The sequence below is a fragment of the Manis javanica genome, chromosome 2, assembly GCF_040802235.1.
Source record: "Manis javanica isolate MJ-LG chromosome 2, MJ_LKY, whole genome shotgun sequence".
Taxonomy (NCBI): Eukaryota; Metazoa; Chordata; class Mammalia; order Pholidota; family Manidae; genus Manis; species Manis javanica.
This window is the reverse complement of record NC_133157.1, coordinates 53,704,363-53,728,156: the sequence shown is the minus strand read 5'-3', so window position 1 is coordinate 53,728,156 and position 23,794 is coordinate 53,704,363.

Below are 23,794 nucleotides of genomic sequence, written 5' to 3'. Positions count from 1 at the left end.
ATTTTCCTACTAACTTTCATCTGGCAGGAGGACTATTTAAATCACTAATCCAGCCTGTAGTTGGTCAAGATAAGCAACTAATGAGGCCCATGAATCTGACTGACTTATTTTGTTCTATACTAATGTTGTTTAGACAGCTTATATCCAAACCCAATGACCAGGTTCCTAATGACGGGGTAGAACCCAGCCTTGTTCAATGATGCAGTCATTTCGGGAGTTTATGTTCCAACAACCTGGATGGCTGGAGCACCCTAACTGTTATTTATTTATTTTTGTAATAGATATTTGAGTTGCATAAGCCAAAGAACCTTTTCATCTTGTCACCTATTTTGTCTTATGACATCATGCTGCCATGAGATATCATAGCTACAGGGACTCAATGAAGCAATAGAAACAAAATGGTTGATTCTGCAAGACTTAGCTTGGCCGACTGGCCAGCCATGTAAGAAGCAGATCCTACAAGTATACTTAGAGCATTGGCCCTACCATAATATTGAGGAGTAAAGAAAAATGAGATACAACACGTATTTTCTATTCTTTTATTCATTGTTCTCATAGAAAGCAGTGCAGGTGCCTTGAAATGGTAGCAACAGAGTCATAAATTATGTGGGTTGTTGTAATTATCAAGTCTGAGAGCTAGAAAGAAACTTGGAGGTTTCTAGTCAACCTCCCTTTGTGTAGATGAAAAACTGAAGACCTGGAAAATTTATTCTTTGTTATCTACAGAAACTAGAGCCTGAAATCCAAGACACAATTCCCCTTTTCTGCTCCATTGACTCAATAGGGCCAACAATATGTTATTAGATAAAAGTAAAGTTTATTGTATCCTTGCTAACCAGATCGCGTTTTTGGTTAAACCTCCAAACTTAATTTCCATTTGGTTTCTGCTTCCAGACTCCCCCATGCCACCCAATTCTCTGGGGCTACCAGGAATTTTTATTTTTGTCCATGGTTGAAAAGTCTCTCATCTATGAACACTACAGAAGCATTGTTTTTAGTCTGGAAATTCTCTAAGAATAAGGGGAAAACCAAAAAAAAGGGGCATTTCTAAGGTCATTTTTCAAGATTTAATTGGCTCCATCAAGATTCTGTAGCATCTAGACAGAAGCCACTTTTGAATTTTAACCTTTTTTTATTCACTAGGCCTGATCTTCCAGAGTTGTTATATTAGCTGATAGCTCACCAGAGGATCCTATCCATGCAGAGGGCACAGAAGGAAGCTTCTATGAAGCTCCCTGCACTCCTCCAGCCCACACCACACTGCAGTGGAATTAGATGTAGGTAAGGATTCTGTGGTGCCCTGCAACAAAGGGGACTCGTGACGTGTCACAGCGAGTAGTGACCTAGTATCACTGTACGGCTTCTAAATGTTCAATGAAAATCCACCAGGCATTTACCCTTATAAGGAATAAATCACACACACATACACACCTGAATTTTTATTTTTTGTGAACTAATTAGGTTCTTCAAGCACACAGGAAAAAAAATGAGTATTAGTAGGAGTATTCAACCTGTAATTGACTTCTTATTTATTGCCCAAATGATCACAAAACCCAAGGACAATGAAATGCAAAAGCTCTGCTATCCTGCTCTGAGAGTTGCTTTTTTTGCACAAGAAGCATTTTCCGGAGTTGCTTTGAATGGGCCCTAAGATACCACTTCAGTGTTAATGCTGCTGAGATGTGGGGGTTTACAACAAAGTAGACTAAATGTCCATGCCTTTGCTTAATATTGAAAAAGATCTTGTGTGTGTTTAACTAGACAGTTACGTTAGTGTTCAGAGCCTAGATTTTTATTTTCTTCACAGCCCAAGTGGGATTCTACAGTTTAGGCCACATCTCTGACTCCGGGTGGACTAGGAAGTCTGCTCGCTGAGGCTATCACATCACGCAGTTCTGGAAGGCCCGTTGCGATGCAACCGTGCAGCTCTAGACCTGCTTTCAATTTTTTCGAGTGTCTCCAATTTTTAAAAAAATACTTTAAACTGGAAATAGTCATTTCTGAGTGGTTAACTAAGAGAGTGTGTATTTCATCATTCCCTGCTTACAACAACATGAACAGCTCGATTTCAGGTATGTGATAGGAACTTCTGATGGTCCATCTGCAGCTAGCAATGAGGAGGGGGTCAGGACCTACATATGCAAATTCTATCAAGGCAAGTCTGTGACCGCATGAAATAAAGCAATCTTGTTAAGTTTCTCGATAGGATTTTTTGGCAGGAAATATAAATGGATAGGGATAAATTTAATATCTTTTTAAGCCTTGTAGAATTTCAGGTTATATTTCAAATTTTATATTTCCTGTTTTAAAGCCTAAGAAAGAATTCTGGATATTATTCTGAAAGGATCATTACACAGTTTTATTTCACTTTCCAATTATTTAAGGGGTAATGATATTTGTAAAGCTTTAAGAATGAGATAGACTGTTAAGAATCGGCAGAGATTTCAGATGAGACTTACAAGGGCTATTTGTAAAGGTTCAAATTTGGCCCAGAGTCACTGGTTGAGAATTTGATCTTTGCACTGTAAGCATTTTTGTTTATATAGTATCTATATATTTACATCTCACCTATATCTCTATATATGTGTCTTATGCTATAAACATCCTTATACTTAAAAAGGGTTAGTAAAGATCTACAATTTCAGATCCTTAGTATGCAAAATGAAGCACAATCCTACCAGAATTTCAGAATGCAAAATGCTCAGAAGACCTTTTAGGATTTAGGATAAGCTTTGAAGAAAACTCCCAAGTTTATCATAACCAGTGGGAATAAAAACTGCCTCAGCTAGAAGGAGATTCAACTCTCTTGGTAGATTTGCTGGTTGGTTAAATGCAGCTAGTAAATTAATTTTATATTGTCTAATAATTAGCTTTGTTAATCTTGTGCCATACGAGGCTTTTTATTAATAGAATCACAAATGGCATTTGTTGTTGAAAAATACTCCAGTGAAACCTAATCCAGAAATAGATTCTGTATAAAAAATACAGCCCAATTTGTTTAAGGTGGTGGGACAGGGTGGGAGGCTGGGGCAAGTCATGGGTCGTCTAATTTTCTGGAAGAGCATCCCGTCTCCGCCACCTCCTAAGTGGCCACAGTAGAAAGTAAAGGCAAAGGCCCACTTATTGGCACACTGTCTCTCTGTCTCCCACATCTGATATGGGCCCCAGGTCACCCACTGAAACCAGAGCAGCTGACAGCTGGTTTTGATAAGGACAATGGCATTAAAAACAATAGTAGCAGCCGGTCATTGCTGATAGTGAACTCCCTTTTCCTAGAGATGGAGAGCTAATTACCTGAGATTACTGCCCCTCTTCAAAGGAAATCAGTTTGATTCCTCTAAAGTTATCAAGCATAAAAGAACCCTGTCCCTAAATCAGGATAGCCCTCTTTTATTTTCCTCATGATTTCCGAGATTTGCACTGTTGTTACTCTGATCTTCATATCCTGTTTTTCTGCTTCCACTTAGACATGCTGATTAAAGAAAGATATGGTTTATTTAAAAAATATGGTCCTAGTGCTGACTGTAAAGAGAGCTCTTAAACAGGCCTAAACTCTTCATCAGGATTAGCTGGATGTAGTAAGTAAATCCCATGTTGAATGGTGACCTTGTAAAGTCTCCAGAAAGCAGGGCTGTTCTGGGCTTTGTAGCAGCTTAAGTATAACAAACCTGCTTCTTCCCTTGGGAGTCACCGATCATGGGCCAGGCTATATAATGGGCAAGATGCCCACTTCAAGGGGCTACAAGAACCATCTTGTGTAGTGGTTCCCAAAACGTGGTCCTGGACCAGCAGTGTCCACAGCACTGTGAGACAAGCACATTCTCAGGCCCCAGCCAGCCCTGGCATGAAGCCCAGCACTCTGCATTTTAACAAGCCCTTCAGGTGATTGTGATGCCTGCTAGCATTTGAGAACCACTGGTCTGGTGCATCAACAGGCTTTCTAGTGACATCTGTTGGCTTAAAAACCTGGTTTAAGTTCACTTGGGGAGACACAGAATCCTGAATTGCAAGACAAGTTGGAGGGGCAGATAGGTCAGTGGTGACAAAGCACCCACATATTGACTCTGAAAGGACAGCTTGATATTTAGACACTTATTCCTCCCTTTCTCGTACAGACGTATCAGTATATAGATACTAAACTATTCATTCATTACTATGTATCAGACACCATTCCAGAAATTGAGAATACTGTAGTAAACTAAGTACACAAAGCCCCTGATCTCATACGGCTTATGTCTGGTAGGGAAGAACTTCACACCTATAAGAAAATGAATAAGTGAGGTGGTAATAAGAGGAGTGGGAGCAACAAGGTAGAGGTGAGGGTGCTGTGTCAGATCAAGTGATTAAGGAAGTATACGTACTTCTTGAGCCCTGGCTCATAACTTCTCAGCAATCTTTCTCTTTTCATCCTTGGCTGTAGCAGCCAGATTCACATAGGTGTCACCTAAAAGCACCTCAACTTAGTTGTGTCTTGCATCTCTAGCCTCTGTATGGGGCTTTTTGCTCCCCTGAGTTTACTTCCCTTGACCTTCCTGGCACATGCATGACTTATGTGCTCAAAGGAAGTACCATTCCATCCAGTAGCCTTTGACTAACCCGGGGCTGGGGGGTGGGTAGATAACCACTTGTCTCTTCCTCATCTGGGAAGACACTTCTGGGTAAGCATTCTTCAAGATTCCCAGTCAGACTGAGCTCTGATTGTCCACAGCATTGATCAGGTTACTAATATAGTCTTGATTTAGCTTTCTCTCCTTCCTCTATGACTGTTCTGGATCAGTTTTCCCCAAAACTCCCTGCATTCAAACCTTTGTATCAAGCTATGCTTTTAAAGAAACCCAGGCCAAGGCAGTGGGCCTCTGTGATGAGGTGGTCTTTCAGTGGAGATGTCAGAAACGAAGGGAGGAAGTCATGCAGATGTCTTACAGAAGAGTGCTCCAGAGGAGGGCAGATTCTGTGGGGCAGGAACGCGTGTAGCATGTTTCAGGATCACCAGGAAGCCTGAGGAGCTTGTGTAAGGGTGAGAGTGGCACTAGTAGGAGAAATGCTACAAGAAGACATGATGCCAGATTATACAGGGCCTCACATGTCATCAAAAGGGCTTGGCTTCTGAGTGAAAAGGGAAGTCTGTGGGGAATTTTTCACAGAAGAGGTACGTGGATCTGAAAGATGTTTTTAAAAGATCACTTTGGCTTGCTCCTCTTAGGAGAACAGGATATAAGGGCAGCAAGGGTAGAATCAGGGAGACCACATAGGAGGTTTTTGCCATAATTCAGGCCACTTGGACTACAGTGTAGTTGACAGAACTGGCCCTTGGATTGGATAAGGGGTAAGAGAGAGGATGTAAGGATGTCTCCAAAACTGTTGGTCTAAATAATTGGAATTCACTGAACTGCCAATGAAAGAATCCAAGAGAAAATTCATGAGCAAAATGGAGGGAACCTGATATGAAGAAATGGAAACCACAGAAATGTTAATTCATGTTCTGGCTCATCAGTAATGTTCTAATAGCTATGGCCATCACAGAGTCAGACATTATTCTTAGCCTATAAACTATGCGTGGACACTGTTCACAATAGTAGGAATTAAGCCTCCATCTTTTCCTAGGACATCACAGATATCAGCACAAGAGACACATTCTTAAATCATACTGCAGCAACTACTTTTCAGTAATTATTTTATTTAATTTTTAAAACAACTTGAAAGTTAGGTATATTTAATCTCATTTTGTAGATGATAAAACTGGCAAATAGCATGACCAAATAACTTCCCTAATGTCTCACTGCCTAAAAAGAGCAGATCTCGCATTCAAGCCCAGGTCTTCCTGACTCAACTCGTTTTTACTCTTGACTACCAAAATCTCTTCCTCTCCTTCTCATTTCTAGCATGAGTGGTCAAACCACTCCTCCAATCTTTCCAGCCTACATAAGGTTGGCAGTTTCTTCTCTGTTTCTTTAACAACACAGAAGCTTATTTCTCTCTCATGTAACAGTGAAGTATAAGGATTCCACAGATGATATACAGTTTTGGGTATTGGGCTTAGACTCTTTCTGTCTTGTTGCACTGGTAATTTCTTTTTAATCTCTCTCTTCCTGCCTCTTCTTCAATAGAACTTTGGCCAGAACTTCTAGGTTGATACAGCATCAGGTGTAAAAATGTCCTACTCTACATCCCCGCCACAGGCAGTTATACCAAATTGGTTTTCTTGTGTAATTGTCATTAATCCCTTCATCACCTATTTCTATACTCTTCTAAGCTATTCTTCTCTTACGCATTTCAATGCATCTATCTCTTGAAGACTTGAATATTAAAACTTAAATCTCTATGTGACACATGCCAATGACTACAATGGAATAATCTGTGCCAGTTGAAATGATATAGAGATTATGTTTTTGACTCTATTTTCCCCTATTATTTCCTAATATTTGCAGTATAGGTTAGTTTCCCTCAACTAGCAGTTCAAGGTCACCCCTTGCATTTGTGCTCCACTCAGAAGGCCAGGGTTAAGTTCAGTAAGTGTTTGAACCAAAGGAGTTCTCGGGGCACACTGGATACTGAGAGGTACCTACTCACAGGAAGCCTTAAATGCAAAGAGAGAATTCCAGGCATAGTTAAGGAGAAGAACCCAGGCCACAACCAGAAAGGCAAGTGAAGTTCAGGCCTAAAGAATGTAGTGGGGTTGCAAACAGAAGATTGTGTAATGAGGTCATAAGCCAAAGGGTTGGAAACATGTCAAGTGTAGAACATAGAGTAGGTTCGGGCAAGTGATTCAGGACTGAGGTTGTAACTGATCGGAGGGTATTGGAAACCTGTTTTTATGGGATGTCAGCTGCTTGGTTCAAGCATAGATTTAATTGGTTAAAAGTTTGGAAACTAGACCTTGTTCCTAAGCAAGGGTATTGTAGGACTATAGGCTGATAGCTTACATGTTCACTATCCAGTTAGCCAGGGCCAGCACTACCATGAGCTCAGTGTCAATATCTTCACCCTGTTGATTCATTAATTCTTTCACTCTCGTGGGCATTTTCGAACAGGCATTGAGCCTGTGTTTTTGTCAAGTACTCTATTTGTGAGTAGAACTGGAAACAGGAAGATGAACTGGCATAGTATTTGTTCTCCAGGAGTTTTTAGTTTTGACTGGAAATAGACTGAGTGTAAACAGTGAAAAGAAATGGCATGATAAAATAATGCTCTGATGGAGGCAAATAATGTGGTTCAGTGGAGGTCCAGAGCACTGTGCTCCTAAGTCAGAGGTGGCTTCACATAGTGCTGGAGCTGATTTTGAAGCATCAGTCAGAGTTTGATGGGCAGGCAGAGGGGAAGGAGGAGTGCCTCAGAAGCAAGTTTTCCAAGCAGGAAGACCTGCAAGTGCTGAGGAAGGATCGAGTCTGGGGTGCTCAGGAAACTCTGAGGAAGAAGGGATTAGCCATAGTAAACAGAAACCCTTGAAGAGACATTACAAGCAAAAACAGAGGAAAATCTCCCCAGAAATTTAGAACATTATACGACAAAAGGTTTGGAACCATTTCACCAATAGTGCTTCTTTTCCTAGGCTTTCTCTGAGCCCATAGTGTTCAAAAATTACTATTGATACATTTTTTATTTCTTTTCTCTTTAAAGAAATTACTTTCATATAATTAAATACAATTCATTTCTTTACTCCTAGGCCCTAGCATTTTGGACGGAAAGGAGTGTTCAAGAACACCCGCATATTTTTTCAGTACTGATTTTTGACTAGTCACAAAAGTACTTCTTTTTCTGAAGGAGGCATTCTCTAAGAGATTTTTTCTGGGTCACCGAGTCTCTTGCTCCAAGTGCCAAGGGTGTACCATGATTCCCGTATTTTTCTTAAGGCAAAAGTGTTAGGTATATTTATCCACCTTTTCCTTTGGGGAGTGTAACTATCATTCCCAATTCTTTCTAGACTGGATTGAAGAAGAAAGTAAAGCAAGGGTCCCTGGGGAGGAGGCTGAGTGACTGTGTTTCTCTAAATAATACGTGCTTCAGGGTATGGTCCTTTGAATACCCTAAGGGGAGCCTTTGCCTGTGCCCCATGCCTTGTATCAAAGGTTCTTTGGGCCAGAGAGCATCTCATATCTCCTTCTGCTGCCTCCCACTAAACCGTGTTCATGGCAGGATGTCAATAATGTTTGTCACTTATGAGACTGAGTGAAAATTGTTGGAGATGGGGCTCAAATCCAGTGTTTCCCAAACCTGCTTCATCATAACAATCATCTAAGGCTTTCAGAGCACAGACTCTGGAGCCACATCCCAGTCTCCTTAGATGAATTAGCATCTCCAGGGAGAGGAGCCTGAGAATCTGTACAGAGAGCAAGTATCCCAAGTGACTGTTAAAATCATGCAAGTTTGGAGAATGCAGGCTTAATGTATCTTCACTCTTTATGACATCTACATTCCTAGGGTAAGTGGGAGAACCTATACCAAGACTTAAAACTACAAACAGTATTTTTAGTTGAAAATTTGAGCTAATGCCCTCTGTGGCTCAGAGTGTGGTCCAAAGACCAGCAGCACTGGCTTTACCCAGGAGCTTATTAGAAATGCACAGGTCCACCTCAGACCCTCTGAATCAGAACCTTCATTTGAACAAGTCTCCAGTGATGTTTGCACATAAAAATGTGAGAAGTGTTGATCTAGAACAGGGGTCAGCAAGTTATGGTCAGTGAGCCAAATCTGGCCTGTTTTTGTAAATAAGGTCTTACTGGAACAAAGTCACATCTATTTATTTATACAATGTCTATGGATGCTTTCGTGCTTCATCAGAAGAGATGAGTGATTGCAAAAGAGAACATACGGTCTACAAAGCCTATGATACTCATTAACTGACCCTTTACGGAAGAAGTTTTCAACTACTGAGGTAATGCAAATGGCATGTTTAAAAGTTTACCAGTAATAATATATAGTATATAATTCCAACAGCAATTCTTTTAAAACGTAACTTTAAAAACTTTACAAATCCCATTTTCCATCCTGTTCATTGTAAATGTGACATATTAATGCTCACTGGGATATTATTTATTTTATAACACATGACTCTGACCATGGCACATCTATCTCAAATATCTTAATGAATCCCCCCTACTGACAATGAAATCTAATTCACAACATGGTATTTAAGGGCTTTACAGTATCCAGTTTTTAGACCCAACTTCCAATCTTCCCTCCTATTAATTTCTCTGGTACACGATGATTCTTGTCAAACCATATTTCTGGCTGTTTCTAGCCAGAAAATTCTAGTAACCTAAGCATTACTCTCTTTTTTGCTTTTCAAAATCCAGATAAATTCTTCTTTATGCATAAAGCCTTGCCATTTCTCTCCCATGATATTTAATGTATACACTAGTATCAAACTTTCTTATATAATATCTACTTTGTACCTACTTTATCTTCTCCAGTAAAGGAAACATGTCTTAAGAGCTGGGATTGTATTTTGATCTGTTTTGTCATTTCAAATGGACCAGATATCTACCGGTGCTGCATTGTGGATGTTAGTGGACTGAAGGCTCCCAACATCCATGCTTCCCAGTGCTCACACTCTTGTGTAATCCCTTTACCTTGAGAATTAATGTGATTTAGGGCTTGCTTCTAATGAATAGAATATGGCAGAAGTGAAAATATGTCCCTTCTGAGTTTAGGTTATATAAAGACTATGGATTCTGTCTTGGGAGCTCTTCCATTCTCCTTTTAGATGGCTCACACTAGGGGAAAGCAGCTGCTCTGGTGCGAGGCGGCTCCATGGGGAAGGTGAGTGAGCTTGGAAGCGAGTCTTCCGAAGCTGCTCGCGAGCAGAGCCTTCCCCAGTTGCAACCTGGGATGACTGTACCCCAGCCACACCATGACTGTGGCCTCCTGAGGGACCCTGAGCCAGGCCCACACAGCTGAGCTGTTGGAGGGCTCCTGGCCCATAGTAACTATGAAATAAAAAGCATACAGCAATAGGGAACTACTGCACAATCTAAAACAGTAGTGTCAATAAGTGTTCTTGGGGTTTTAGTTGAGAGACAAGTGTCTTTTAACCAGATCAAGTCCTCAGGGCACCCTGTATATCTTCCTTAGCACATACTTCTCTTTGGCAATCCTATTTAAAATTTGCCTTCCTAACTAGACTGCTAGCTCCATGAGGACTGCTTCTGTCCTTTTCACCCTCAGTTCCCAGTACCTCTAAGAATTACTGATTAAATAAATAAAGCCATTAGTTGGGTAGGTTTGGTATGCAATTAGTGGAAACTCAACCATTTGTGTAGCAATAAAAAGTTTGGAGATTGATTTTCAGGCCCAGCTGGATCCTGGAGCTCAACTGATGTTATGAGAATTCTGTATTACTCTCTTTCTATCCTACTGTCTTTGTCTTTTTCTTTTCCTTCTCTGTCACTTCCTCTCCCTGTCTCTTCCCTCTCTCTTTCCTTCCATCCCAGGAATCTGCTCTCCTTTGTTCGCCTCATTTCCAAACAGACTCTATCCAGAAAATTGATATACTCAGACTGAAATATTCATAGCTGAATAAATCCAGCAGAAAGAAATCATCTCCCCAGAATTTCAGAAAATGCCCCAGGATTGAATCTTTCTGGGCTACCCTGGGTCACAAAATCAGCCATGGGCCACTCACTACAGTCAAGGGGATATAGTACACAAAGTAGCTAGGCCAAGGTCCAAGATCCACGTCTGGGGTATGGAGTTATTGCCCCACCCAAACTATATGGATTGAGCAGGTGATTCTGCAAAAGAAAACCAAGGTGGTATTTCCAGAACAAGGGATAATGGATGCCGAGAAGAAAACAAAACCAACAACCACACAAAAAAACAAAAATGACTAGATGTCCTCATATAGTGAGGAATCAAAAATACAGTTGAGAAGATCCAAGTTGGAAGGAAGACAATAGGAATCAAATATGGAAGACAAGATGCTAACAAGTTAATTGGAGCAACTGTAGAGAAGAGGGGAACATTGACATGAATGTAAGGTATGATAATGATTAATAAGAATTCATAGAGAGAATGTGTCAGGATTCCATTCCCGCCTCTTCACCAGTACCCCCTATGACCCTACACATGCATTCTTGGGCAATACTTAATGCAGGCCACTGAAGATTTAAAGGAGCTGTTCAGGGATAGACAAGAAGGGATGTGTGGGATAGGGGATTTTTGGTGAGTATATATATCTTTCCCCAGATATACTCATTCACAAAGGTCGCATGAATAGTTACTGCTATTATCTATGAAAATAAGCATAATGATCATTTATTTTCAGTTTCTCTTTGAGTAAACAACTAATATAAACCATAAATATCATATAATGACACCAATCCTGACACACCCCAACATGAGATGCAAAACAAAAGTTGCAGAATAGACATTTGGGACTCTATATGTCAGCAACTCTTTCAGAGCCTGTGAAAGCATTAACTTGAAGAGTTACTCAATTTGGGATTAGCAGATGTTGAGCATCTGCATACTATTCACACCCTTATTATCCTGGACATAATTAAGTTCCATTACTTCATCTGAGAGTCATCATCCCCAAGGCAGTTGTAGAGGGAAACTGGAGGGCAACTGACAGCACAGTATGATGGCCTTTTGGGGAGAACTAAGAAAAGGGGAATAAAGCATTTCACACCTCTGAGTTCTGGGACCATCTTCTCAGAACGCATTCTGACCCTCCTCCTCCTGCAGGAACCTTGACTCTCCTCAGCCCTTTCTCAGCAGTTTTGTTCAGTTTTTTCTTGGGCCAACGCCTTGGTCTTCATCTAACACAGGGGTTTTCAGCCTCTGCACTATTGGCATTTGCGGGCAGGTAATTCCTTACTGGCGAGGACTGCTCTGATCGTTGTCAGGTGTTTAGCAACATCCCTGGCCTCTGCCTACTAGACGGCAGTGGCAGCCACAGGCATCTGCGAGGTAAACTTGCCTCTTATTGAGAACCACTGCCTAATGCTGCATACTTTCCAGAGGCGATGGGATCGTAACGGCAGCTTTAACTACCACCCTTGCTAATGGTTCCCATATTTATATCTTTGTCCCAGCACTCCTCAAAAAGGACACCTTTGACTGTTGCCCCACACCTGCAATTGAACATATCTATAATGGAGCTTTCCCCAAATCTCTTCCTTCCCATCTCCATTTCCTCCTCTTCTTTCTCTTACTCTTCTTCTTTTTTATCATCTTCCTGTTGGTGACATTTTACCTTTACTTTCCCAAACTTGAAATCTTTGGGTTATCTTTTCTTTTGGTAATATATATTCAAGAACAGAAACAGCTTTTTTTGGAATCTAAAGCTTATATAGCTTGAGGAAACAGCTTTCAAAAAAATATCTATCTTTAAACATGTTTACAGATCAGGTACAGTGACCTGGCAGGGGCCACTGCAAGTGAGGGAAATTGAAGCCTAACTTTCTTTGGTTTCATTATTAATCCACCTCTGAATTCATTATCTCCATACAGATAAAGATAAATTGCACATGCAAAATCATTTTCATTCAATGCAAAGATCAATAGCCTTCAATCACTAATTGCAGAGAATTTCACCTAATAAAGAGCAACGTTTGTACAATTTCTACCATATGTTGGAGACATTATGCATTTTTTTCTCATTCAATTTTCTTTGCTACCATGGGAAAGAATTAGCATACTATCGTGATTAAGAGAATGTTCTCAGAGGCCAACTACCTTGGTCTGCTTTGTGGTTCTACCATTTACCATGTGACTACACAGATCGTTAGCCAACTGGAGTATCAGTGTCCTCACCTATGAAATGCAGAAAATTTTAGTACCTACTTCATTGAAGGGTGAGGAATTAGTTACTATGTGTAAAACACTAAAAGAGTGCCTAGAATATAAAAAAGTAATTATATATATCAGCTATTATTTTGCTGGTAAGAAAAAAACCAAGGCCCAGAAATTAAATAACAAACCCAAAGACATATAGTTAATATGGGAGAAAGATAAGAAATTAAATTTGAAAGCTCAGGCGTTATCTACCATCCAGTTCCTTGGTGAAGCCTCCATGGGTTTGGGGAGTAAATATGCTACTACTGGCTCAATTGCTGGGCATATTGCTACACCAACCATTCAGAGATTAGTCTACGAGGGAAAACAAACACAAACAATAAACTAGAAAGTAGATGTTAGGAGGCTTGTTTTTAATAAAAATAGTTTGGGAGTAGGAAGAATTTAACAAGAGAAATGTAAAACCTATACCCTGAAAACTATAAAATCTTCACAAATTTAAGAAAACCTCATAAATGGAAAGAAATCCCAGGTTCAAGGATAGGAACTTAGATTATTAAAATGACAATGCTCCCCAAATTGGTCTACAAAGTCAACATAACCCTCATCCAAAGCCTTGCTCTCTTCTCTGCAGAAATTGACAGATTAACTCTAAATTTCATATGGATATAGAAGAGATCCAGAATAGCCAAAACGATCTTGAAAAAGAAGAATATAGTTAGAGGACTCATACTTTCTAAGTCAAAAACTTAACAGCAAATCTACCATAATCTTGACTGTGATGAAGGGATAAAGAAAAACATTATAGATAGTGGGATAGAATTGGGAGTTCAGAAATAATCTCTAACATTTATGATCATTTGATTTTTCACAAGGGTGTTAATACCATTCAGCAGGGAAAGAATAGGTTTTCAACAGTGGTGCTGGGACAACTGGATAGCCACATGAAAATAATTAAGTTAAATCACTACCTCGAATTATATACAAAAATTATCTCAAAAAGGATCAAGGACCTAAACGTAAGAGCTAAAACAAAAATTCTTAGAAGGTAGCACAGGCATAAATCTTGGACTAGGGAATGCTTTCTTAGACATGACATTGAAAGCACAAGCAACAAAAGAAAGAAGAATAAATTTGACATTAACAAAATTTTAAAACTTTTGTGTTTCACAAAACACCATCGAGAAAGTGAAGACAACTCACAAAGTGGGAGAAAATATTTGCAGACCATTTATTCAATAAGAGAGCTGCACCGAGAATATATATGGAACTCTTACACAATTAAAAAATGAGGAAAGTATCTGAATAGATTTTTCTCCAAATGATATACAAATAGACAATATGCACATGAAAAGATGCTTAACATCTTTAGTAACAAGGGAAATGTAAATCAAAATCACAATGAAATTTTGCTTTATGAAACTCACTAGACTGGCTATAATCAAAAAGATACAATAACAAGTGTTGGTGAGGATATGGGAAAATTGGAACCTATACATTGCTGCTGAAATGTAAAATTGTGCAGCAGCTTGGAAAACAGCCTGGCAGTTCCTCAGAAAGCTAAGTTACCATGTGAACATGTAATTCTACTATTAACCATATACATATGAAAACAAATGTTCACACAAACAATTGTACATGCTTGTTTACTGCAGCACTATTCAAAACAGACAATAGGTGGAAACAACTCAATGCCAACAAACTGATGAGTGGATAAATACAGTGTGGTATATTGACACAATGGAATATTATTCAGCAATAAAGAGAAATGAAATAGCAACATATGCCACAACATGAACAAACTTTGAAAACATTATGCTCAGTGAAATACACCACTCACCGAGAACCACCTATTGCATGATTCGATTTATATAAAATGTCCAGAACAATTAAGTCTATATAAACAGAAAGTAGATTAGTGGTTGCCTAAGTCTGGGAGAGGGATTGGAGGAACTTGCTTCGGTTGGTTGTAAACTGCAATACCATCCCCACCTCACTCTTGACTGATTTGGCAGAGGGATTGCTGCTGCTCTCACTACCACTAGAAACCTTTGGAAATCCCTGACTCTGCTTCCAAACTTTCCCCACACTTAGACTTCTCAGCTGTGCTCTCAAGTTGCAGGACATCCTGAATGTCTAACTTATCAGGTTTACCTTCTCCTTCCTCTGGTGACTGGATCATGTTGCAGGGATTTCTGCTGTACTATTTATTTCAAAATGACGGTTCTGAATTCTGTGATGCTTTTGCATGCATTTCTACTTTGGCTGGTAGATTTTGTTATTTCATAGAGTCAAAAAATCACATACCTAATTCAGCAAACATTTTTCTGCAAACTGTATGCAGGCAGGTGCCACAGCCATGATAGTTACATAAAATATGGTGTCTGTCTTCCTGGGAATCTCACTGCAACGGTGAAGCTGGACAGTTACACTTTAATCCAAAGTGATGGAGGCATCGACTACTAGCAGAACAAATACAGAGGGATGGGAATGTAGAAGAGCCATCAATCTTGATTGAAAAAAAAGGGTAAAAATTTGTAGAGTAGTTGGTGGTTGGTCAGGCTTTGCAATAATGTGTTTGAATGCAAAAGACAAAAGTGGGCAAGACGGGCAATAGAGATACAGAATGAATGATGTAAGTAGGAAAGAAACTACAGAATGGATTCAAGGACAGGGTCCCCTGGAGCACTGGGTTTATGTGTGAATGTGTTGTGAGGGGTTAGATTTAATATAGTAGGTAATGATAAAAATTTCCAACACCTAGCTTATAGGGAGCTGTGATGGCCAGACTAAGGATTTAAGAATGAATGTGGATGACTTTGGAAGACACTGAGGTGTTGAAGGAAGCAGGTGATATAATAATGTCTGTATTTTATAAAGATAACTTTGCATGCATGAGGAATTGGTGAGGGAAGAGACTGCAGGCAAGAACAATTCAGGTGCTTATTTACGGCAGTAATGGTGGAAGTGCCAAGGTAGGAATTTACATTAAAGAGAAAATAAGAAAGCTGAAGAATTATTTTGTGAATTTAGGTAGGAGAGATAGAAATTTGATCAGCACAAATTTTTAGCTGAATTAATAGATAGTGGTTTTAATATTACCTTAACTCTGAGGAAGTTAAAAATGCCTTTGGTCCTAACGGCTATCTCGTTAAACTAGTTTACAATATTTGATATTTTTGTAGAGGTCCCTTGCCCAAAACAGGGTCATTCCAGGACAATAAGGGCATCCCCCCAAAAAAACTGGTCTTAAAGATTTTAAAAAAAACATTTCCAGAGTTGTTTTTCCTGTGAGGTCTGTGAATATTATACATACATGTTTTTTCTCGTTCTTATACTCTGCATAGTCATTCCTCCAAAGAAACCTTTCTCCAAACTATTTCCTAGAAATAATTCACTTTAGTTTTCACTTTTATTATGAAATATAGTTTTTACTTTTATTATGAAATTTTTTAGACTTGGACAAATATAGGCATAACTGAATAAAGATCCTCAGGGGTCTACCACCTGGGTTTTAAAATGATCTATTCATGGCTGATCTGTGTCATTGATGCTCCCATACCCCACTTCACTCACTCCTATATAACTCTGAAGCAAACCTTCAATATTTCATTTCATCTCTGAATATGTCTATATGTATGTCTAAAAGATAAGAACTCTTTTAGAAACATAGCTGTAGCATCTGAACACCTACATATTAACAGTTCTTTAAAATAGGCAGTAGTCAAATGATTTATAGTTGTTTTTACTGTTAAGTATATTTTCATCAAAATCCAAATAAGGTCCACATATTGTGATTAGTCCATATATTGCTAAATCACTTTTACATCTATGGATTTCCCTTTCATTTATTTTTTTCACCTTGTGAGCAACCAGAGAAGCTATTTGTCCTTTATAATTTCACAGTGTCTGGCTATCCTATGTACTTCTTGTAAATTTGTAGATGAATCTAGAGCAATGACTCTCAACTGGGAGCAATTTTTGTGCCCCCTACCCCTGTAGGAACTAGAGATGTTTTTGGTTTTCATAACACAGGGTTGACACTGGAATCTAGTAAGTAGAAGCCAGAGATGCTGATAAATACCTGAGAATGCTGGAAAATCTGTGGGGACACCTCCCACAACAAAGAATGATTTGGCCTAAAATAACAGCGGTGAAGTTAAGGAACCCTGATCTAGAGGGGTGGTCAGATTCAAGTTCACATTTTGCAGCAAGACTGTTACAGTGGTGTTGAGTGCTTCTTTCCAGCTGTTAGCGATGCAGGGAGCTATTGATAATGAACATCTAGAAGCATTCACTCATTAGGGGTTGCAAAATGGTAATATTCTGATTGTATCATTTCATCTTCATGTATTAGCTGCGAAAGTTCTATAAGGAGAAATTTCCCCTCATCTACTATTGGTTACTCAGAGAGATAATTTAGTTTAAAATATTTAAGTCTGCTGAGTATCTAGCAAGTGAGTAGAATTCAGCCAGCATGCCTGCTTGGTTTTTTTTCCAAAGCACTTACACTCAGAACAAAGTAAGTAGAATTATGTAGACAACGTCAAGATTAATCAGTTTAGAATATACAAACTTTCCTTTTTAGTTGTACTAGACAATCTATTACAGTATTTCTACTGAGATCTTCTTCCCTCAATAACTTTAGCAGTATTTAAAGCTAATGAGCTTTCTCAATTAAAACCACAGACATTTAGCCTTTGGATAACATTTGGATGAATCAGGGTGTATCTAATTACACTGGATAAATTCTTCAGAGGTTGAGAAGATTCTTTACTCAGAACAAGCACATTTTAAGTCAGTCATGTAGTGACATTGTTCCAATTGGTATGCAAACTACCTTTGTGAAAGGAGCCTCCAGATGCGGTGGAAAGTTGGATAAATGCATGCCTTAGAAGCAAAGAAGTTATTCTTTTTGATAATAATCTGTCAATTCTAGAAATAGATGGCAAAAGAGGCAAAATTTTTGGCCTGAGTATCCACATAGAAATTGTGGTATACAATGTTGTTCCTGTGAAACCATCATAAGATTGTATATGAATGATACTGAAGAACGGTAGAAATGTGTTCCAGAATGAGTGTTTTCACTGGTCTAAGTAGAATCAAGTGCCCACCCTTGAGCCGGCCACTATGGTTAGGGTGAGTGAATGCGCTGGTGGACCAGGCCTGGTGCTTGTGGTCACTTCTAGAAGCATGAGATAGCTTTAACTCAGCCAGAACTCAGAGACTGAGAGAAGAAGAGGACTGTGCTCCCAAGGCGCTTTGGGAAGTCAGATAAAATAGATGCTTATTATTTTTTTTTGTTCTATGGTTTTTAAACTCTTATTCCGCACCACTTCTTTTTTATCATGCATCTTATTGCATATGCATGTGTGTTTAGTGTCTTCTTTACCCAGAGAACCAGAAAGAAAAGTACTCAACAAAGTTATTGGTTATTTCCTGAAGATTTCAGTATTTTTTTCAACTTGCCAATTATTTCCTACATATGACTTAGCGAGTTAGCCCTCATGCAGTGACAACTGTTGAGATGGTAATTTTGTGGTTCTTTTCTGAGAATTTAAGTTCATGGCAGGATCTTTCTTTCAAGATGGTTGATTTGTTTCAGGAGTTACAGCATATCATTAGGACACTGGGGGAAAAGAAACCTTTGCATGTTTGTGTTTGGAGTGCACATGTGTTTCATTAAACATTGGAAAAGAGATTTAAACGTCCTCTCTACTTAAAGGTAACTACAGGAAATTCTTGCATTTTATACTTTATTAATGGTATTATTTTAATTATTTTCATTAGTAGAGATATTAGGAAAGGTATTTTAGCAGCAAAAATGGAAATAGAAAACAAGTTTGAAGCATTTACTGAAGAAGGAGGAAAAAGGAAATTTTAAGATAATAAAAGGAAGTGGAAATCAGGTTTCACAGATAAAAAAGAGTACATGAAGATAAGCTTTTTGAAAATTACAGGTTAATTAATGATACTAATCATATATATTACTTGTAAACATCTGTTGTATCATAGCATCATCCCTTTCTGGCAGAGTTTGAGAAATGACATTTAGGGCAGAGTTCTTAGGCCATTACTTCTTCATGCTGTGCATACACAAATGTATAACTCTCAAATACTGCAGGATATAATCAACTCAGGACACAATTAGCTGGTAGGAGTGGCTGTCAATTCGTTGTGCAAAGTTTTTTATTTTTAATTAATTTTGTACTGTGTCCCTATATCCAACAGAGGAGATATTATAATATATATCTTAGAATGTGTGGGAATTAAGTAAATTACATGTGTAAAATGTAGGAAGAGCATATAAAATAAAATAATATATTTCAGTGCCTAGACTAATAACCTCTTCAGTTTACAGAGTAGGCCTTTTTACAAGCATAAAAATAAGAATATACTTTATTTTTCAGTATCTCCAAAAAAGAATACACCATCATTTCCCTTAATGACAAACTCTCAGGTTACCTAGTCTTTATTATTTGTAACTTTCCACATATGTTGTGTTGAAATTCCAGATTCTTTAGTATCTTTTGTTTCCTGGGGTGATACTGAGCAGTTGGTTACTCATGTTAGTGGTAGAACCTTTCATGAGCCTGTGAACTAATAACTGATTAGCCTCTAAGAGTTCTGGAATAAGCATTCTTCATAAATATATTAGTTTTGAATCTTGTTTTCTAAAAGTTCTCTCACTTTTTTCATGTGCCTCTTTGAACAGTCATAGTAAAGCCCAGGAAGGGTGATATTGCTCAGTAAACTGGGAGAATTTTTTCAGTGCTCCTCACTAAATTGCCATCTCTCTGTCTTTTTAACTAGAAGAGCACCAGTGACTTAGCTCACTCATGAAACCCTTGTAGAAAATTGCAAGTATGAGATGGATGAGGTAGTAGATGCTATTATATTCCACCTGGATTTCCCCTAGTAAGAATGGAGCTGCTCATTCCCTCAGCTTCTGGGAGTGATGGTTCATGCCTTACAACTAAGCATTTCCCTAAGCTATGGTCTCTGCTGATTGGGGCTGTGAAAAAGTAGGCAAAAATTACTGCAGGATATTATATATAAAAATTACTGCAGCTCCCTCTCCCAGAGCTGCCCACATCCAATGACTGCTTATGTGGGGCTACAACTGCCTCAATTTGGGACTTCTCTGAAGAACCATCCCCACTTCATTCCCTGTGGCATAGGTTCAACTCTCTCTGTTGTAACTGCATCACGATTCAGTGTGTCCATAAGCCCATCCTGCTTCCCCTGACTTCCTTCCAGTTGTTACCAAGAGCATTGTTCAATAAACTTCAATCTCCAACTTAGAATGTTTCCTAGGGCTGCCAGCCTTCAACAGTTGGTTCCAGGAATGCTCCTTATAGCAGATGCTGAATGAGATTGTGGAGCTGGATCTGTGTTTGTCTGTCTGGTAATGAGGACACCATAATTGGCAATAGGCACAATACTGACAGTGTTGGGACATCATGGGGAAAATGCAAGTTCCTATGGCCAGGATCCTCACTTGAACGTAAACTACTTGATGATGCAACTGGCCTGCTGATAGGCTACTGCTTCCACATCCACAGGCAATGAGCTATTATTAACTGAGTCACTATATAAAGATCTCTGTCCAGTGCTCTGGGTAGAGGCAGAGATGGAGGGGGATTATGCACCTGCAGACTGATGGATGTAGAGGTGATTCTAGTCCTCGACTTATCACCAAGAGAATAAAGCCAGGTATAAACCCTTTTACCCCATGAATGTTCCCTTGTCATTTCTTGGTCTCACTGAATCCATAGCGAACTGGCCCAGGGCTGAAACCTTCAGGCAAGACAGAGATAATGGTAGCAGTAGAATATTTTAAACTTTTGCCAGTGCTGAACTGGGAGGGGTACTCTGGAAGGAAATGCATTAGCTGGTGCAATATCCCTGGCATTTAACATTAGGTATGTGGGGACAGGAGAAGTAGTTCCTTTAAGAACTAAGAAATTAGATGGCTATTTCTTGAGACAATTAATGTATTGGAAAAAGTATGATAAATATCTGTGAGGGGCTAATCAAAAATTTTAAAGCTAAAAGTGAAAACCAGAGGGCTTTGGCACCATATGAGACTCTCCTTTCCTGTAGCTATAGAGGGCAGAAGAAGCTGAGGATCAGGCCTGTTTAGTTCACTGTACTTTTTCTTGTAAATTTCCCAGGTAAAAGCAACCAACTAGAATTCTGGAAAAGTTGGTCCCATTTGGAACATATTTATTATAGGAAACAAAGGGATGTCAGTATGCAAAGAGTGGACAATAGTACATGCTGGACTGCAAGGCCCTTTCAGGATGAAGACTCCTGTTCTCCAGCCACCAGGAGCGCTCCAGCTGCCCAGCTTCACCCAAATTTACAACTCTTTCCGTGACAGGGCAGGGGGAAGTTTAATTCAATAACTGGTCCATATGGTGGCAGGAGGACACATTCAATGGCTGCCAAACAGGCAAGCAAACTCACAAGAAAAGATGAAACAAAACAAAAGATTCTGAATGAATGAGGCTTGCATTCTCCTTCTTCACTTACATGTATATCATAAACATTTCCCACATTGCTACATGGCTTTGTATATTTGTTTAGTGAATGGCCTTCATAATTATGATTTGATTGCAGCATAATGATTCCCTTAAGAGGACGTGCCATAATTTGTTAGGCATTCATTGATTGCTGGACATTTAGGTTTTTTCCAATGTTTCATGATTACAAATAATGTTGCAAAAACATGCCTATCACTTCTTTTCTTATTTTAAATCATTTCCTTAGTGTACATTCCCAGGAGTGGGATTACTGAGTCAAAGTGTAAACATTTTAGCACAACAAGTCCAAAGGGAAAAACACATTCTATATGCTTGAAAAGTAAACTATGAATCTGGAAAACACCAATTGACTGGGTCTGAAACTTTGCCCCATTTGATTTAATTTCAAATGAAGGTGAACTTTCCTTTTCTATAACTGAATCCTATGAATTAGCGTCAACCACGTAGGCCCTGCCCACAGGCTGACCAAACAGACTCTAACTGCAGGCCTGTGAGGCAGTACAACAGAAATTATCTTGCCCTTGGGCTCAGTACAACATCCAATTGCATTATCATTTTCCTAGTAAATAGCTCTTGCCATCCCTAACTACAGCTGTGTGAAACCAACAGCGTCCACTTGGCAGTGAATTACATACCAAACTGTTACTGAATTATTATCCAGAAATAAAACTTAAATCATTTCTCCTGGCTAGCTGAGTGCAAGGTACTTTTTTTATTTTCTGAAGGGTAAAAATCATGCCTCTTAAGTAAGCTTTGGCTTCATGTGTCAGTTTTCTGGTAGGGGAGGATATTTTGATGGCCTCAGAATGCAAGGTGGTCTCACAAAGCTCCCCTTCCCGTGGCTTTTGGCATACAGAACAGAATCCTGGAGCATCACCTCAAGGCAAATTCCACACTTAGCTTACCATTTCCCTGAGGGAAACATATTTCACGAGAGTCACCCTACAGGGATATTTGTTGCACTTCAACAAAAATTTATCGAGTGTGTATGCAGCAGGGCATATGGAAAGAATGTGGGCTTGAAAATCTTGCTGACCTCCTGTGTATCCACAAAAAATGTATGTAATTTTTCTAAATTCCAAAGCCCTCATTTACTAAATGAAAATGATAATACCTCTTTCACAAATAGTGAGGGACGAATAATATTAAAAGTAAGATGTGCTTGGTTTATAATAGGCTCCCAATAAGTACTAGCTGTTCTTCTGGGGTCTACATGAAATAGAAAACTGAGAAAAGACACGGTTGCTGCTCTCAGAGTCCACAGGATGGCAGATACGAGCAGGTAAGTACGAACAGCCATGATACCAAACAGGCTCTGACAAATACATGAGGGAGAAACAAAGTTCAGAGGGAAAGATCCAGGAGAGAGAGACAGCTAAGAGATGGTCCAGAGAGGTGATATAAACTCGTGAAAATAAACATGGATCTGAGTTAAAAAAATCCTGGGTTTCACCAACTAACCTAACTTCTTTGAGACTAAGTTTCTTTACCTGGAAATAAAGGGAACAAAGTCATATTAATAGAGTTTGGAAACAAATGTCATCCTGCATATGAAATGTCTCTGTAACTAACATCCTTTGCATTTGTTAAATTTGGAGCCATCATTATTAAACTATCTGGAAGCCCTTTATGGAGGTGGGATGGGATATGAAATAATTTTTATAGAATGAATTGGTTGTTGATCATGTATCTGAAGAACTGGCTGAGGGAGTAAATAGTTTAAGAAAAGATTTATGGGAAAGAAAATGCACCATAGGGTGAGTGAGCGGTTTAAATGGAAATAATAGTACAAAATGAGTTGGGACCATATGGGAAAAACTTTCGATGAATGGTTTGCTAAGCATGTATTTGCATTTTATTTTACATCATGGAAAGCTCTTCCAACTTTTTTGAACTGGAAGCAAAACCACTCTCATCTTTTTTGTCTCAGAACTAAGTTTCAGAAGAAAATACTCGCAGTGGTACAGAAACAGCACTCTCCCCATCCCTAGTTGAGAAGGAATGCATATTACACATCCCAGAATCAACAACTGAATTTGAAAGTTTAGCTTAAAATGAATGTTCTGTGGTAGTCTGAAAAATGCCCCCCAAAGATGTCCACAGTTCAGTCCCTAGAATGGGTAAATAAACCACCCCACATGGAAAAGAGGGATTTTGCCAGTGTCGTTAAGAATCTTGAGATGTGGATAGTGTCCTGGATCGTCCAGGTGGGCCCCATCTCATCACAGGAGTCCATAGAAGAAAAAGGTAGCTGTGTCGAAGTTAGAGAGGAGGCGTGTGCACAGCAGAAGCTGGAGTCCTGTGCTTTGAAGATGGAGGAAGGGGCCGCCAGCCCAGGAACGCAGCTGAGAGAGGCAAGGACATCAATTCGCCTTAGAGCCTCCAGAAGAAACGCAACCCTACCAACTCCGTGATTTTAGGATTTCCGACCTCCACAACTGCCAGATAACATACCCGTTTTGTTGTAAGCCACCCAGTTTGCAGTAATGTGTGGCATCAATAATAGG